General features: G+C 33.8%; 1 long non-coding RNA gene across 1 annotated transcript; it reads left to right on the top strand.

The window, feature by feature from the left end:
* The first annotated feature begins 9,068 nt into the window (after positions 1-9,068).
* LOC145555904 (uncharacterized) lies at positions 9,069-14,919 on the top strand. Its single transcript, XR_014091613.1, has 5 exons — positions 9,069-9,894; positions 10,533-10,817; positions 13,189-13,250; positions 13,421-14,523; positions 14,679-14,919. It is a non-coding gene; the product is annotated as an uncharacterized LOC145555904 (long non-coding RNA).
* Positions 14,920-16,059: the final 1,140 nt, after the last annotated feature.

The raw sequence follows: 16,059 nt of genomic DNA, 5'->3' as shown, positions 1-16,059 counted from the left end.
AATCTTTCAGTAATGTTTAAGGATGTCGAAACAATCCTTGGTTCGCTAAGTGTTTGAAACAAGTAGCTATTAAGGCTAGAAAAAGTTCTTCCTAGTCTTAATGCGCTAAAGAATTTAGATTGATCCTTTGAAATTGTAGCGCTTTTACAAGTAAAGGTGTTATGAGTGATGTCAAGTCATGAGAAGAGATCGGTTTTAAACGGATAAAAGGGGAAGATTTCCTCTCAATGGTGTCATCGTTGGTCTAAAGTCCCTCGATATGTCATTGAAACTTTAGCCTAACTTTAAAAAAGTAAAAGATGAAAAAGGGTTTTCGGTATTAGAGCCGAAATGGTCCGGTATTCGAGCCGGGTCCGGTACTCGAGCCGGAAGTCCACAAGATAGAAATACATGTCTCAGGACTGGAGGCATATATCCAATTTTAGTGAGAGGGAAGAAAGTCAACAACTCTTTCAGCAGTTTTGTCCACAAGATGAGTACACGTGTCTCAAGACTGGGGGCACGTGACTACATAGGCGTGACATCGTCTCGTCGCTTCGTTATACAGGGGATGATTTCGACACCCTAATTGTCCGATAAGTTAGTAAACGCACTAACTACCGTATTTAATCCCATTCAAGAAGTGCCTGTTCCTAAAGGTTCGGCGCGCAGGTCGACTCGTGAGCTAACACCTACAGTAATTCTCTACCTTTTAGTCCCGAGAGGTAGATCTCGCAAAGCTTGGGCTGAGTGAAATTTTACGCAACACCTACGCCGTACAATTTTGCGCCGTACGATACGCCATTTGCATTTTTACGCTGCATGAAAACGCCTTCCTTTTTGCTTCGAACGTGAAAAAAGAAGAAAACCTGGACATTTGTAACGTCAGTACAAAAAAATGACAAACCTGTCTGTGGGTGCTTTTACGTAAAGCACCACCATGGAACGTCTTAAGGCACTCTTACGAAAAACGTTCAAAACATATGCTTGGGGAAGGCACAAAGCACGGTGTGCATGCAAGAATGATGCAAAAAACTAACAAAGAAGAAAACAAACTACAATATGCAAAGCAGTTTAAAAAATTTTTGATAATTTGTGCGCCATTACGTCTAATAACAAGCAAAAACCGTTGAAAAATGATCAAACGGATCAAAATCAAGATTCCGCTCATTTTAGTGATCAGTATCCGCGCGCAACTCAGAAGGTCGCGCTGGCCAGGCGCGCGCATCGTTCTGAGTTGCACTGGTATGTCACGCGCAACAGATTCAGTTGCGTGCGACATTTATGTCAGTAAAGTGAAAATCGCAAACGCGATTTTTCACTTCACTCTTTCTTTCTCCTTCCTTCACCATTTTCGACCCTTTCTCTCTCTAAAGAGCTTGGATTTTCTCGTTTTTCGAAGCTAAAGGAAGTAGATCTCGTCCCTTTTTCATATTTGCCATAATTTGTTCATTCTTGGCTGAATTTGGGCGATTTTCGAACCGTTAAACCCCAAATTTTGAATTTGGGGGTTTTTTATTCGAATTGTTTTCATGAATTTGTTTGTTTGTCATTGTGAAATGTTTAAGAAATATATTGCAATAATTTTCATGTAAAGTGACAAAGTATTGATCCTGTATGAGCATGCCAAGCATATATATATATTTTTGTTCTAATTTTGACTTTGTGCTTGAACTTTATTGCTCGCATAGACTATACTTGTTAATTTTAATGTAAATTGAAGTGTTTAGAACAACAATTATGCATTTATCAATGAAATTTTGAACTTTTATAATAGCATGAATTTGTTCTTGCGACTCATGTTTATTATTTATTTTTTTCATGCGTAAGATGCAAAATTGGTTTTATCAATGATAAAAATAACCTATGGTTATTATTACTCACTTATAAAATTGTGATTTCAAGATTTGCACAAAACTAGTTAGTTTAGGAAATTCTTGAAGAGATCATCGAACTGGTGTAGCTTGGTTATATTTCGGGTTCATAAGCCCCCATTTTACATTTTCGAATGTTGTAGCTCCCAGTGTTGGGTGACTTCGATGATTTGCTTGTTGTCAATAATTAGACCCTTTCATGTTGCTTGAAATGGGTCTACAAATCCCGTGTTTCGTCTTATTATGATAACAACTAGGATCTTGGAAACGATTAAACTAGTGTGTTTAAACCGTTTTTTGACCATTGATAGTTTTAACAAAGAAATTTGCTAATTCTAGTAATATTGGTCATTCATTAGAACAAGTAAGGGAAAGATGAAATGTTGTTCAAATTTTTCGTCTATTCTTGCTACATTTGAATTCTTTCTTGTAAGTTCAAATTTTTTCACTGTTTTGAATCTCGAGAAAGTAGATGTTATCCTCCTTGCGAAATTCCAATGTGTGAAACAATGGAGAATAATTTTAAATGGAGACTCCTTAATTTAGAATTTAGGAATCTTTTGTTTACATTCTAACTCATGAAATTGTTTGTTTTATGTTAATAAAGTGTCTTGATACAATTTTCATGATGAATGATTGAGTACTAAACTTTCATATGAGCAAGTATGTATCATGATTTTGTTTCTTTTGCTCTATACTAGTCATACTATCTAATCTCTAGAGTAAATTGAAGTATTAAAACAAATGCACTAAGATTAGTTTTTTGAAGTTGAACTTGAAAATGGCTCGAGTATGTAACCTGTTTAATGGCCAAGTTCAGTTGCATACTTCGTTTTCAAAGGAACAACATGATTATTATATCATTTTGATTCATTTGAAAATTGTAAGGCTCGAGATCTACGTAAACCATTTGTAGTTTAGGCGATTCTCGAAAGTAGCTCGAATGGCATGAATATCTCATTTTGTTTTTTTTTTGTTGATATTGGAGCCCCCATGTGTCGGGTTATGCGCATTCTTGCTATTTTGCAAGTCTTGGAGCCCCCAATTGGGGGTAAATTCTAATGACTTGCTATTGTTTAGGCCATTCATATGGTATTGAGATGGACCTGTGTATATATCCTATTTTTGTTTTTGAAATATTTAGGACAGTAATATGGCTTTCACATTTTAGTTAAAAGTTATTTTCAAGAAAGCAAGTTAGTTTTTTGCTTGTTTATAGACCAAAAACAATTGCGTTTAAGGTTTAGTAATCTTACCTAATCTCTAAATGTTTGTAAAGATCATTGCGGTGATTTTATTCTTCAAAGTTGATTTAGAACATCAAATATTTTCTTTGTTCTTGTCAGTCTTTGATTTTGGTCTTGTAGGTGGTTCGTTTACCATCCCTTAGTCAATAAGCGAGAACAAGTTCGAGTCAAGAAGTCAAATCTTAATTCATTCCTTATGGAAATATTTATGTATATACATGTATTATCCAAACGGTTATTGAGAATCTGAAATTTTATTTATTTTGAGAAAACAAAAATTCAGAAAGGAAATTTTGAATACTATTTTTATTAGAAACATGTTGTTTCGAATAAGAATTCAAATTTTGAAAAGGGTCTAATAGTTTGTTTTGAAAAGCAACTTTTTCTAGTAGGCAAAAATCATAATCATATTACTTTCAAAACTAGACCCAAAATGGAAAGAAAAGTCTAGCTCGTAATTGAGTGTGACTTTTTTGTCCAAGATTGATGAAGGTAAGTTGTAATTCGCAACTTATTTCAACGAAGATATGAAAATGTGAGCAAACTTTTATATATCTAATTTTGTTTATGTTCTACTTTTTAGTGTTTGTCATCATTGTCATATTTTGCTAATTGAAAGTGAAGTTCTTTCAATCAAATAAGCACCATAGTCTGAAAATGAATCTTTATCAAACTTAGGTTTGGTGGAGTGTTAGAATAATTTATAAAATTGTTCTAATCACTTTTCCAAATTATAGTCTCATTTTAAAATGAAATTTAAGGTGAGACTTATATTTTTAATTTGAAGCCCCCAAGTGTAGACTTAGGTGACTTTTGGAATTCATGTATACATATGCTAGGGGATGTTTCTCATGTTTATTTAAGGCCCCAATATTTGTATTTTCAATTTGCGGAATATTGCATATGTTTATCATAAATTGATTGATCAAGTAACATAGTTAATTATCTTGGTCAAATAATAAGAAGTGGTATTCTTCCCTTTGTCATTTAAAGATTTAAGATGGTTCGTAATAAGCTTTGCATGACATTGATTTCGCAGCATAAATAGCGTATTCAAATCTGTAAATAGAGAGAAGTAAGGATGTCCTGGATTTTTTAAGCCCCCAATTTGAGGCAAAGAGCGGAAAAATTATACTATTTTCGAGTATTTTAGTTGCCAAATGGGAGGGATCATCCCGACTTACCCCCTAGTCGTCACCGCCCTTCAAGAGGTCGCTTCAGGAAAAGAAGCGTATAGGAGATTCAAATTCATCTCCGACAAATCTCGCTAGGCACCATGACGATACTTCTTTCTGCTTATTTTCGTTTTCTACGAAACCCTAATTTCAAAATCCCATAATTTCATCAATAATAAGTGACCCTATTTTCTGCTAATCAATTCAGAGGTAATACTATTAGCAAATCATCTACAATTGAATTTTGCTACTTTTATCTCATGTTCATGGTGTCGATTTTATCTCATGTTCATAGTGTCAGATTTTATCTCATGTTCATCATGTTCATGGTGTCGATTTTTGCATCATAATCATATTCCGATTTTATGATTATTATCACTTTTTTTTTTAATATAATAGTTTAATAAAGGATTTGTCTATGGTTTATAGTATATTGGATTTTAAAAAAATTATTGAATTGTTACCACTTTCAATTTGGGTAGGAGACAGATATTGTTTGCCAATACAGATTATTCATTTTTCCCCCTATTTCAGTGGTTGTTGACTATTGTATGACTTGTATCTAGGAATCCATCCCATGAATTTGCAGGTGTATGTTTCACTTTGAAATATGGTAGTGTTGCAGAGGTACTCTTTGCGATTTTCTTATAGGAAAAATTGATGGGAATAATCCCACCTTTTGAGCATCGAAGATTAATAATCCCACCTTTGGGATATTTTTAAATAATCCCACCTTTGTACCTAATTCACTCCTAATAGTCCCAACCGGTCATGGAACTTGTTATAACAAGTTACCAGACACGTGTTGGCTAATGATTGGTCAAAAAAAAAATAAGTTTAATTTTTTTTTAAAAGAAAAAATAAAAAAGGAAATTAATTGATTAATTAAAAACATCACCCACCAGCCCCAACCACCTTCCCCGCCGCTTGTTCCGGCCGACCTCGCTGCCGGACTCCCCTGCCCTATAGCGCTGACCGCCTAGACCGCCTCCCAGCGCTGACGCCACCCTCCCCCTCCCCTAAACCAACAATCTCCCTCCACCATCACATAAACCCTCGAAACTAACCATCCCGCAACCCTCAAAGACCCTTTATCCGCCTCGTTCCCCCGTTCCGATTCCGGCAGCTCTTCCCTTCCCCCGTCCTGATTCCGCCTCCTTGCCCCCTTTAATTTCTCGATCTGATGGTTGATGGGATCTATGTTGCGGCCTCCCTCTCCTTTCCTCGATCTGATGGTTGCAGCCCCAGCCAGCCACGGTTGATCGCCGAATTGCAGCAACCAGATTAGAGCTCGCGTCGTCGTCGTCTGGACTGGGTAGGAGGAGTAGCGGCGACTGGCTGGTGTTCTAGGCTCGACATCCCGGCGATGCGTCTCGGCTGATGGTCTGGGCTCGGCGACGTGTCTAGTTTGGTTTGATGGTGGCGGTGGGGAGGTGGCTGGGGATGGTGGTGGTTGTTTTAACATATTTAATTAAATTAATTAAAATTAAAATTAAAACTTATTTTTTGACCAATCACGTGGTGACACGTGTAAATTAAACTTAATTTTAAAAAAAATTACCCACCCAACCGGTTCCAGGTCACTTGGGATCATTAGGAGTGAATTAGGTACAAAGGTGGGATTATTTAAAAATATCCCAAAGGTGGGATTATTAATCTCCGATGCTCAAAAGGTGGGATTATTCCCATCAATTTTTCCTTTCTTATATGAGTTGATTAAATTTCTTCAGAGACTTGGTTATTTTTTTGTTGCAATCAGAGACTTGGTCATTGGCTTTTAATTGACTAACTTATTTGTATAAATTATATTATTGGACAGGTTTTTGACGTCTACAAGTTATACTATTGAGAAGTAGAGTATGCTTGTAAATTTTTTTAAAGATGTAGATTATTTCAACAATCCCTTTGCTATTGTCAAAAAAAAAAAAAAAAAAAAAAAAAAAAAGATTATTTCAACAAGTTTCAATACTTGTAAATGTTAATGTAATAATTTAATACTTGTATATTTCAATAATAAGTTTATGTAAGTTTCTTTAATGGATTCCTTTTGTAATTTACAATTTTTTTGTTTCCAATTAGTAGAGTAATAATACCCGTGATTATCACAGGAATTTTAATTTTTTTAAAAAAAGCAATACATTGAAGAGACTCGTTATATAACATAACAGGTCTCTTTGATACCCACCAAAGAGACCCATTATGTTACATAACAGGTCTGTTTCTCTTCTTAAATAACTAATTTAATTACTCTCAAAGAGACCTGTTGTCTCACTTATTAGGTCTCTTATCAAATACAAAGAGACTTGTGAGCTAGAGACCTCCTCTGACCAGGTCTCTTAGGCCTATTTTAACAGGTCTCTTAGACCTTTTTTGTAGTAGCGTGAGCAAATTTTAGTTAGTCAAGTCGGGAAAGTTGGCTTATTTCAACAATTTATTAGACAATTATTTCATGAATTGTTGGGAGAATTATGGAGGGTTTTACTATTTACATTTATCTAAGTTGATGATTTGTGGGTTTGACATTTAATCGAAATTTTGGTGACCAAACCAACAAAGCAGCGATGATGAAGTCGGGGTCTCAGTCATTGAGCTATTGAGGTTTTTGTGTTTATTATGAGCTATTTAAAGTACTTATTATTATTGTGAATAGTGCTCGCTTTTTAGTTTGAATTATATTTTCTTAGTTTTATTACTAATAATTTTTGGGATTTTAATTTGTTCATTTGCTCTCTTTGTCTCCCCCCAACCTGGTTCAGTCAGTGGCATCAGTTTGTGAAGCTGCAGTTTGTGCTAGAATTGTTCTTTATTCATTTCATGAAAGTGTTAATGTAGACATGTAACAATGGTTGATTTGATTTAGGTATGGGATGAAGCTCAATGCAAAAAGGTAAGAACTTTGAGTGGTCATCAAATAAGAGCTGGTGTTTTGGCTTGGAGTTCCTGTATACTTACCTCCGAAAGTAGAGACATGAACATACTTCAACACGATCTTCGGGTCTTGAATGACTATGTTAGCAAGCTTGTTGGACATAAATCTGAGGTAAAGGCAATGTTTTGTCTTTCTTAATGGAATGTAGAGTACTAATCTATTATTGTTGCTGCTTTTGATCAATTTTTTGGTTTGTGATCATTAAGAATATTATTATATGTCATTCTTTAGGTGTGTGGGTTTATATGGTCTCATGATGATAGGGAGCTTGCATCAGGAGGCAATGACAATCAGGTAATTAGATAGTATTCAATTTTCAAATAGTAAGTGGTTTGACAATCAAAGATATCCTGAAAGGTGATTAATTTGCAAATTTCATGAAAAAAAAATAGCTATTGGTATGGAACCAGCATTCTCAGCAGCCAGTTTTGAAACTGACTGAGCATACATTTGTCGTGAAGGCCGTAGCTTGCATATTGTAGATGTTGCTATGTTTTTTTTATGGAAAATCATAGTTGTTTCACACATCCACGAATATCAGGTATATCGCTTTGTTCGTCGATCTTTTGTAATTTTTATTTGGATTTGTAACGATTTTAAGGAAATTTTGTCAACAACTACCAATTAAAGCACGTGTTTTGAAAACAACTACCTATTAAAAAGTTTTTTTTAAAAGAACTACCACAAAGTTGTAAAAAATTTAAGTAGCACTACCACTCTAACACTTTTGGATAGAATTTTTGGCATTTGGGTATCACTTTATATCACTTTTTACCTTTATGGAGGGTAATTTAGTCAATTTAAATGGTGATCTTATGTGGAAAAAGTAAAAAGTGGAACCTACATGCCGAATGTTTTAGTTGGAATTATTAGAGTGGTAGTGCTACTTCAACTTTTTACAATTTTGTGGTAGTTCTTTTAAAAGAAATTTTTAATAGGTAGTTGTTTACAACACACGCGCTATAATTGGTAGTTATTAACAAAATTTCCTGATTTTAATCAGTGTTATTTTGTGTTTGTTGATGATTTGTTGATATTAATTTTTGTTTTTGTGCATTAGTATTGTTAATAGTAATCAATTTATTTTTCTACTTTTTTATTTAAAATATTTTTCTAATTGGTTGGACATAAAATTGAAATTGACAGATACTCGAAGCAAATGTATCTAAGGAAACAAAACAATTCACATACGAAGATGGAACTATGTGTGTCTTCATGGATAATGTATGTTTCTTCACCCCCTGTAATTTATGAAACTTGCAGTGTATTTTACATGGGTGTAGGTCACCATACTTCTTGATTAGCTACCTTAGTAGATAAAATGCTTGATTTCTATGCATGCTTCAGTGTTGGATCATCATTATTTAGATGCTTTACCTATCTCATTAAATTCTTATGCCTGTGCATGCTTTAGGGCCTGTTCTGTTCCGTTGAAATTCAGTTCAGTTCAGTTCAGTTCAGTTCAGTTCAGCTCAGTTCAGCTCAGTTCAGCTCAGCTCCTAATTTCCTTCTCTTATAAAATATTCATTTCAGTTCAGTTCAGTTCAGTTCAGTTCAGTTCAGCTGAGTTCAGTTCAGTTCAGTTCAGTTCAGTTCAGTTCAGTTCAGTTCAGTTCAGTTCAGTCAATCGGAACAGGCCCTTACTCAATCATAAAAAAAAGACCGACTTTTTGTCATATTTTCTGTATTTTGATTAAGTGTTTTCGGCTTTTCAATCTCATTTTCATGTTATTGTGAGCAAAGATGTTAACGTGTTACAATATCGATGAGTAGTGATAGACCACTACCAGGTATGGGCTCGTTGGGTCCATACCGGGGGTAAAAATGTAATTTTGCGTTATAATTCCTATGCTGTAAAAAACTAGTCTCTCTCCTCTTAATAACAATATTCAACTCCATAATAACTGTATAGAAATCAACCATAACAGTACACAAATCAATAATAACAGTATACAAGTCAATAATAACAGTATACAGGTTGATAATAGCTGAGCACGGACAACCAGTTATCGTCGTCAACTTCGACCGAACTCTGAACTTTCATAAGTGATGCGGCCAATTGCTGCTTTGGCGAAGAAGCGAGTAGCAGAAACACGGTCGCTAGAAACACTAGAAGCTGATGAAGTATTGAAAGTTGTAAAAGCCATAGAAAAATTGAAAAGGAAATTGGGGAAAATTGAAAATCAAATTTGAAAAATTGAAAGTGAAATTGAGGAAAAGGACAAAAGGGGAAGAGAGAGAAAGAGGAGGGTCTACACTCAGCAACATAGAAGAGAAGAGGGGAAGAGAGGGAAAGAGGAGCTGCAACCCATAAGAAAAGAGGGGAAGAGAGAGAAAGTGAATTTTTCTTTTTTTATAAATATTATTTTTTTTATTATGGTATGGGCTTCCCACTATTCATACCTGGTAGTGGTCTATAGTTACTCCAATATTGATAGTTTTAGAGGTTAGGTGGGTTTTATTATTATTAAATTATTTATTTATTTTCAAACCAACCAAACCCTGTTTATATATATGTAAAAGGATGCCCTGTTTTCTTTATTTTCCAGAATTTTCTTTCATAAAATCCCATCTCATTTCATCATCATCATCACCCTTTTTCACAAAGTTACCCCTTTTATTAGAAAGTTTGTATTTGTATTTGTATGTGTTGTTAATTCATTTCCCAGAAAAAAGTTCTGAATCAAAAGGTAATTTCTTCTTATTCTTTTTCAAGTTATAAGTTCTTGATTAAATTGTTCGTATTTGAAGGAAACAATGTTTGATTATATTGACGGGAATTTGTAATTCAATATTTAGAATTCATGGGTTTGATGAATTTGGGATTTTTTAGTGTGATGTAAAATGTGCCTTTTCTGGGAATATGGGTCATTTGCATATATGTTCATCTTTAAAGGGTTTTGTATTTTTGTGGAAAATTTGTTATAGTATGTATTTTTGATTGATAATTGAAGAACATTAAGTTATCTTGATTTTATTTTTCTACATTTTTTCTAATTTATACTTAATTTTTGGATTTTTTTTTTCTAGGTTAAAGTTTGAGCCTTTTATTTTTACCTTAGCTAGAATTAAAATTGGGGTAAACTTATGAACATTTATCTTGTTTCATGGATTATTTGAAGTGTAGCTATTTACGAGCAGTTACTTTGTGAATTTTGTAATGGGGGGTTGTTGGGCATATTTCCCGATTGCTCAGATAGTTCTGTATGCTTAGCTTTTATGTTTATATGTTTGTTCTTTCTCAAAGTCTGAAGATTTTTAGGCTAATGAAAAAATGTGGCTTGCATCGTCATTTACTGTATTACTGAATTATTTTGTTATCTGTCAGTTTGATCCGGAAGACAAATGAGTGATCAATATGTTGTGTGTGTGGACCGTCTGATTACTTTGGACACTTTGCAACCGGGGTAAAGGGATTGAAGTTTCGGAATCATCTGTTGATAGTCATAATCATGTTGCTGAATTGTCTACTTCTTATGAACCCGGGGAGATGAGAGATGATATCCCTGTTGAAGAACATCCTCTCATTCAGGGAATTGAGTGCAGGATTTGTCAGGAGGAGGATAGTGTAAAGAATTTGGAGGTCCCTTGCTCTTGCAATGGCAGTTTGAAGGTAACTTCTTTACATTTGTTTTAGACTTTTAGCTTGTCTTGTTCTTTTGTTCCAGGTCATATAATGAGGGAATAATGATAAGCTTATTTGTGATTTTCTATGGAACTTGTTTGTGAAAAGCTGTAGTAATATATTTGTACTTCCAAAACGGGTTGTTCTTTTTTTATATTCATTATTGTGTTGTTATAACCTAAACATGTGGGTTTAAATGGTAATAAAAAAAAATAGTTATTTTTATTTATTATATAACTTTTCTAATCTAATAATTTTATTTAGAGTTCGTAAAGTTTTAAAACTCTATCTTGTTTAAATAGCACTGTACAATTCTAAACGTATATAAACTATTTTAAACCCTTAAAATATTCTTAACTCTCAAAAGATATTTTATTAGAAAAAAAAAAATTGTCGTACGAATATCTTTTGTGCGTGACTTCCAATCTTCCATGATCCAACCCCAAAACTTGATTATTCATAAAAATTTTCCTTTGATTATTCTCCAAACTCCATTGGTATAGTCAAAGCTACGCAAATTGCAACTGACACCTGATATAATTTGCCTCAAATATTGTCATTCCGTTGTACTTTGTCGAAGGTAATCACACTTTATAAATTTGGAGATGTTTGATTGTATTATTTATTATGTGTAATCACACTTTATCAATTTGGAGATGTTTGATTGTATTATTTATTATGTGTAATCACACTATATTTTTGAGATGTTTGTATATTCGTAATGTTATGTGTGATATGATTAATTATTTGTACTCTTTGTATGTATGATTAATTATTATGGTATTATATGATTTGATTAGATTTGAGTATCGTATTATTTATTTTTGTTGTATATATTGATTGTACAATTATTGCTAGGGTTTTAATGTTGTTGTTATAGGGAGTATTGTTTTATCAAGGTTTTAGGGTTGTTAATGCAGAATATTGTTTTTGGGTTGAGATTTGATTATATTTGGGTTATTAGTATTTTTTTAAGAGTTGAGATATTGTGATCGAATTGTTATATTATTTGGGAACTTGTGCCATTGTGGAGTTATTATTATTAAATTGTGAATTATTATTTGATCGATGTATGAGATCAAAAGGTTGAGAATTATTATTTTGTTCTTGGTTTGAGGCTCGACGTTATAGACCTTAGTCCTTGGCATGTTGGTAATGAGATAATGATCATGAGTTAAGAATGAGGTACAATCTTTATTATTTGTTTTCTATGGTCCCCTACAGTGAGAATTGACCCGTATGTGGTCTGGTTCAAGGTGTTTTCTGGTTATTGGGAGTATTGAAGTTTTTATACTTGTTGGTTTTATGAATTACTCATGTCCAAGGCTAGGTATAGAACAAGAGCATGGCACACTATTGGTTATGAGTTGAGTAAAGGATTATTATTATTCGAGGTTGAGTTGATAAATGTTATTTTTTAGAGTACAATGTGTTATGTAGTTTTGAACTACATTATTTAATTGAGCTAGTAATGTTGATTATCCTATTATACTCTATATTCTGATATGTGGTGATTACTCGGCTTTTTGCTGACGTGTGTGTTGTTTTATTGTGCTATTTGTATTTGCGGCCATGTCTTTTTCTTATGGTGGCCCTGCGACGATCTATTTTGGAATTTGTCCTTAATGGTGAGCAGTCAAGATTGTAACAGGTTGACCAAGTGGTCGTAGCTAAAGGAGCTCAAGTGTTGCAATTAGTTTGTTATAAAAAGTTTAATTTATAAAGTTGTATAAATAGCTCACTTAGATTATTGAGTTGTACAGTTGGGATTTTGTAAGTCTTAACACTTGACAGGTTGTTGAGTGTGGCAGTGATACCTCCGATTTAGGTGTATGCTTCCGCAATTTTATTTAAAGGTTGTTTATTTTTCCTTTAATTCTTATTTATTTTCAGTTAGTAAATCGAGGGTGTTACAGTTGATATGCGGGATGTACTATGTAAGACTGCAAACAAACTCATTAATTATTTTAGGTTGTGGCATTGTATCAAACATACTTGGTTATATAGGAAGTTCCACAAGTCTTCCAATTGTACTATTTTAGGCCTATAGTCAACAATGAAACCATTTGGAATTGATGTCAAGTCTTACACACTTATAAATTCTGTGGTCAGTCAATCACTCTGACAAGGACTGTGCTTGATGTGCTCTCTTTGCCCCATATGTGCAGTAGGATTAGGTGATTCCGTGATTGAGTTAATCTGATTTAATGGTTCTCTTTTTTGGAGTTTAGAGTAGGTAGATTGGTAGTTAGTGATTGAGTTAACTTGATTTTGGTACTCTTTCTCTTTCCTCCATTTTCAATTTTACTGTTAATTTTAATACTGATCACACCTTTTTTTTTTTTTTTTTTTTTTGCAGGTTATACTGGAACTGTTCATGAACTAAACGGAAAATTAGCTGACATAATTGGCGAGATTCAGGTATTTTGATTTTATTTTATTTTTTTGGAATTTTGGTAATTTTTTGTCTGAATTCTAGATCTTTAGTTACTCAACGCAAGGTTTAGGATGAATTAATGGTGATTCTAGACTTTCAGCTTTTCAAGGTATACTCTTTTTCTGATCTTTGACGATTGCCCATTCATGACCAGTTCATTGCTTTCAAACTGTTGATGAGCTGACCTAAGATGATATCAAGGTATACTCTGCATTATTGAAGAAGTCAGGTGATTATTTCCCAAACACATGCAAGTGGTACGAGAGAGTTTCCCAACATCTCGTTGTGAGGTTTATAACCGATTTTCACTATTTTCCTACCTTCCTAATTTGCTGTTAGCTTTAGGAATTGTGAGTAGCATAAACTATGGAATAACAATGATTAATTAAGTGGACTGATAATACGTATTGGAGGATGTAATTGGTAGTCTAATTTGCCCCCTAACTAGGCAAAATATGTGACTTTGATTTTGGAAGGAGTTTGAATTGTTGAAAACCTTCTACAACTTATCATCAGTTTGATTAACATTATGCCCTCATGTTGAATACTTAGCCTTTGATTCTAAAAGTCTTTGCTTATGGATCATCATATGTTGATGTGTGTGTGTGTGTGTGTGTGTGTGTGTGTGTGTGTGTGTGTGTGTGTGTTTTTAAAATTAATCTCTTCAATTCATGGGTAATCCACAATGAATGGCTCCAGAAGTTGTTTAGGGAAGTCGATTTGCTGGAAAGGTACGTAAGATGTCTTCAGATTTAGTTATTTTACCTTTATACTGCTACTTCTATGTATATGTCATTGTTATATTGAACTCAAAATCAAATTTAGACTAGGTTAAATTCCTTTCTCAAATTATGTTTTTTTGCTTTGGTTAAAGCCAAATGATGTATTTACTATGTGTTGCAGTGTTGAGCACTCATCATTAATATCAAGTTCATACCTCATCCTATATCTACGCTAATATCCTATCATAATCCATTCCATGTTCTGATTATTCATTTCCCTAGGCTGTTTTTTGTTTAGTTTTCATTTTGTTTTAGTTTTTGCTTATATGTAATTCATGTTGACATTGAGATAAAGCAGATGACTTCTTTTCTTTTCTTTTTTTTCCATTGAGAATTGTCTTCTCACTTTCATATTACTTGAGTTTGTTATCCTTACTAATAAGTTGTATACTTGTATTGCATCAACTTAGTACAGTTATGCTAGGATTGGACTTGCTACACAAAAGGAAGCATGTTCATGTAAAACCAAACAAAGGTATAAGCTGCTCTATACATGATTGTGGCTGTGTGAAACAAGAGCTGATCATTATCATTGTTTTTCGTAGAGGCTTTGTGAACTCCAAATGTTATCCTTTTAATCTATGTGCTTGCTTCCCAATCTAATATTTTATTGTGTTTTCGGCGCTTAAGGAGATAAGAGAGATGCTCGGATGAAGTGATCCTGCATGGTGGAAGCCAAGGAAGATTCTATGAAGACATACCCTGTCATTTAAGGGATTGGACTGATTGTATTTTATTTTATTTATATATCATAATATGTAATCTTTTGCAAAATCTGAATTGTTTTTAGGGAATAAGTGTCGACAACTTATCCATTGCTTATGTAGCAGGTTAATATTAATGGTTTAAAGTTTGAAACTATTATGATTGAGCTATTTGGATTAGAGTTGTGTTTTGTTGTAGCTAGCAGTAGAACTGAAGTTTGTTCGCGGATTGCTAAACTTTGAGAATTATTTCAGCACGTATACCAACTTCTTTTTTTTTTTGTCAACTTCTCCTTTGTTTTGATGGCTCTCAAAATTATGTCAAAAGAACTTTTACATGGGTAATAACTTTGTAATTAAATTACTTAGGAACTAATGGGATATAATAATTTTTGTTATTATTGCAATGTTGTTAGGTTTATTGTGTTTTGGATACGATTTTTTTCTAAGGTTGTGACTCTCTTACTATAATTCACTTGACCAAGGTTTACTTGAGAAGTTACTCTGTCATGGGTTACTTGAGTTACTCAGTCAAGGGTTACTCGGTCAGTGGTTACTCGAGCTACTCGGTTGGTTGCTCGGTCAGGGGTTATTTGAGGGTTCACTTGAGGGGTTACTCAATCAGGGGTTACTTGAGGGGAGGGATTACTGGAGGGGTTCAATCATGGATTACTCGAGGGGTTACTCATTCAAGGGTTAGCAATATCAATAGCAATAGCAATAGCAAATAGCATTAGCACTAGCAATAGCAATAGCAATAGCAAATAGCAATAGCTATAGCAATAGCAATAAGCCAATAGCGAATAGCGAATAGCAAATAGCAAATAACAATAGCAATAGCAATACAAATAGCAAATAACAAATAGCAAATGGCAATGGCAATGGCAATGGCAATGGCAAATAGCAAATAGCAAATAGCAATAGCCAATATCCAATAGCAATAGAAATAGCAATAAATAGATAGCAATAGCAATAGTAGTAGCAGTAGCAGCAGCAGTAGCAATAGCAATACCAAATAGCAATAGCAATAATAAAAAATAAAAAAAAAAAAAAAAAGTGTAAATGGGGTTGTTCAAAGAGAAATAATAAAATTGTTATGTACTTGTAGGGAATATTTCAAGCATTATCCCTAGCTTGAACCCCACTGTGATCATACACTTAAGTACGGTGGCGTCCAAAAGGAAAGAAGATAGAGCAAAAAAGTCTCCAACAAGTTTTAGGAACTTGTAAACCGTTCACGAGGTGAAGGTTACACCCCTTAACGATCTAAGAGATCGACAACTCCAATAGGTCTGGAACCATGACTG

Source organism: Chenopodium album, chromosome 8 (genome assembly GCF_948465745.1).
Source record: "Chenopodium album chromosome 8, dcCheAlbu1.1, whole genome shotgun sequence".
Taxonomy (NCBI): Eukaryota; Viridiplantae; Streptophyta; class Magnoliopsida; order Caryophyllales; family Amaranthaceae; genus Chenopodium; species Chenopodium album.
This window is presented reverse-complemented; position numbering and strand designations above follow the sequence as displayed.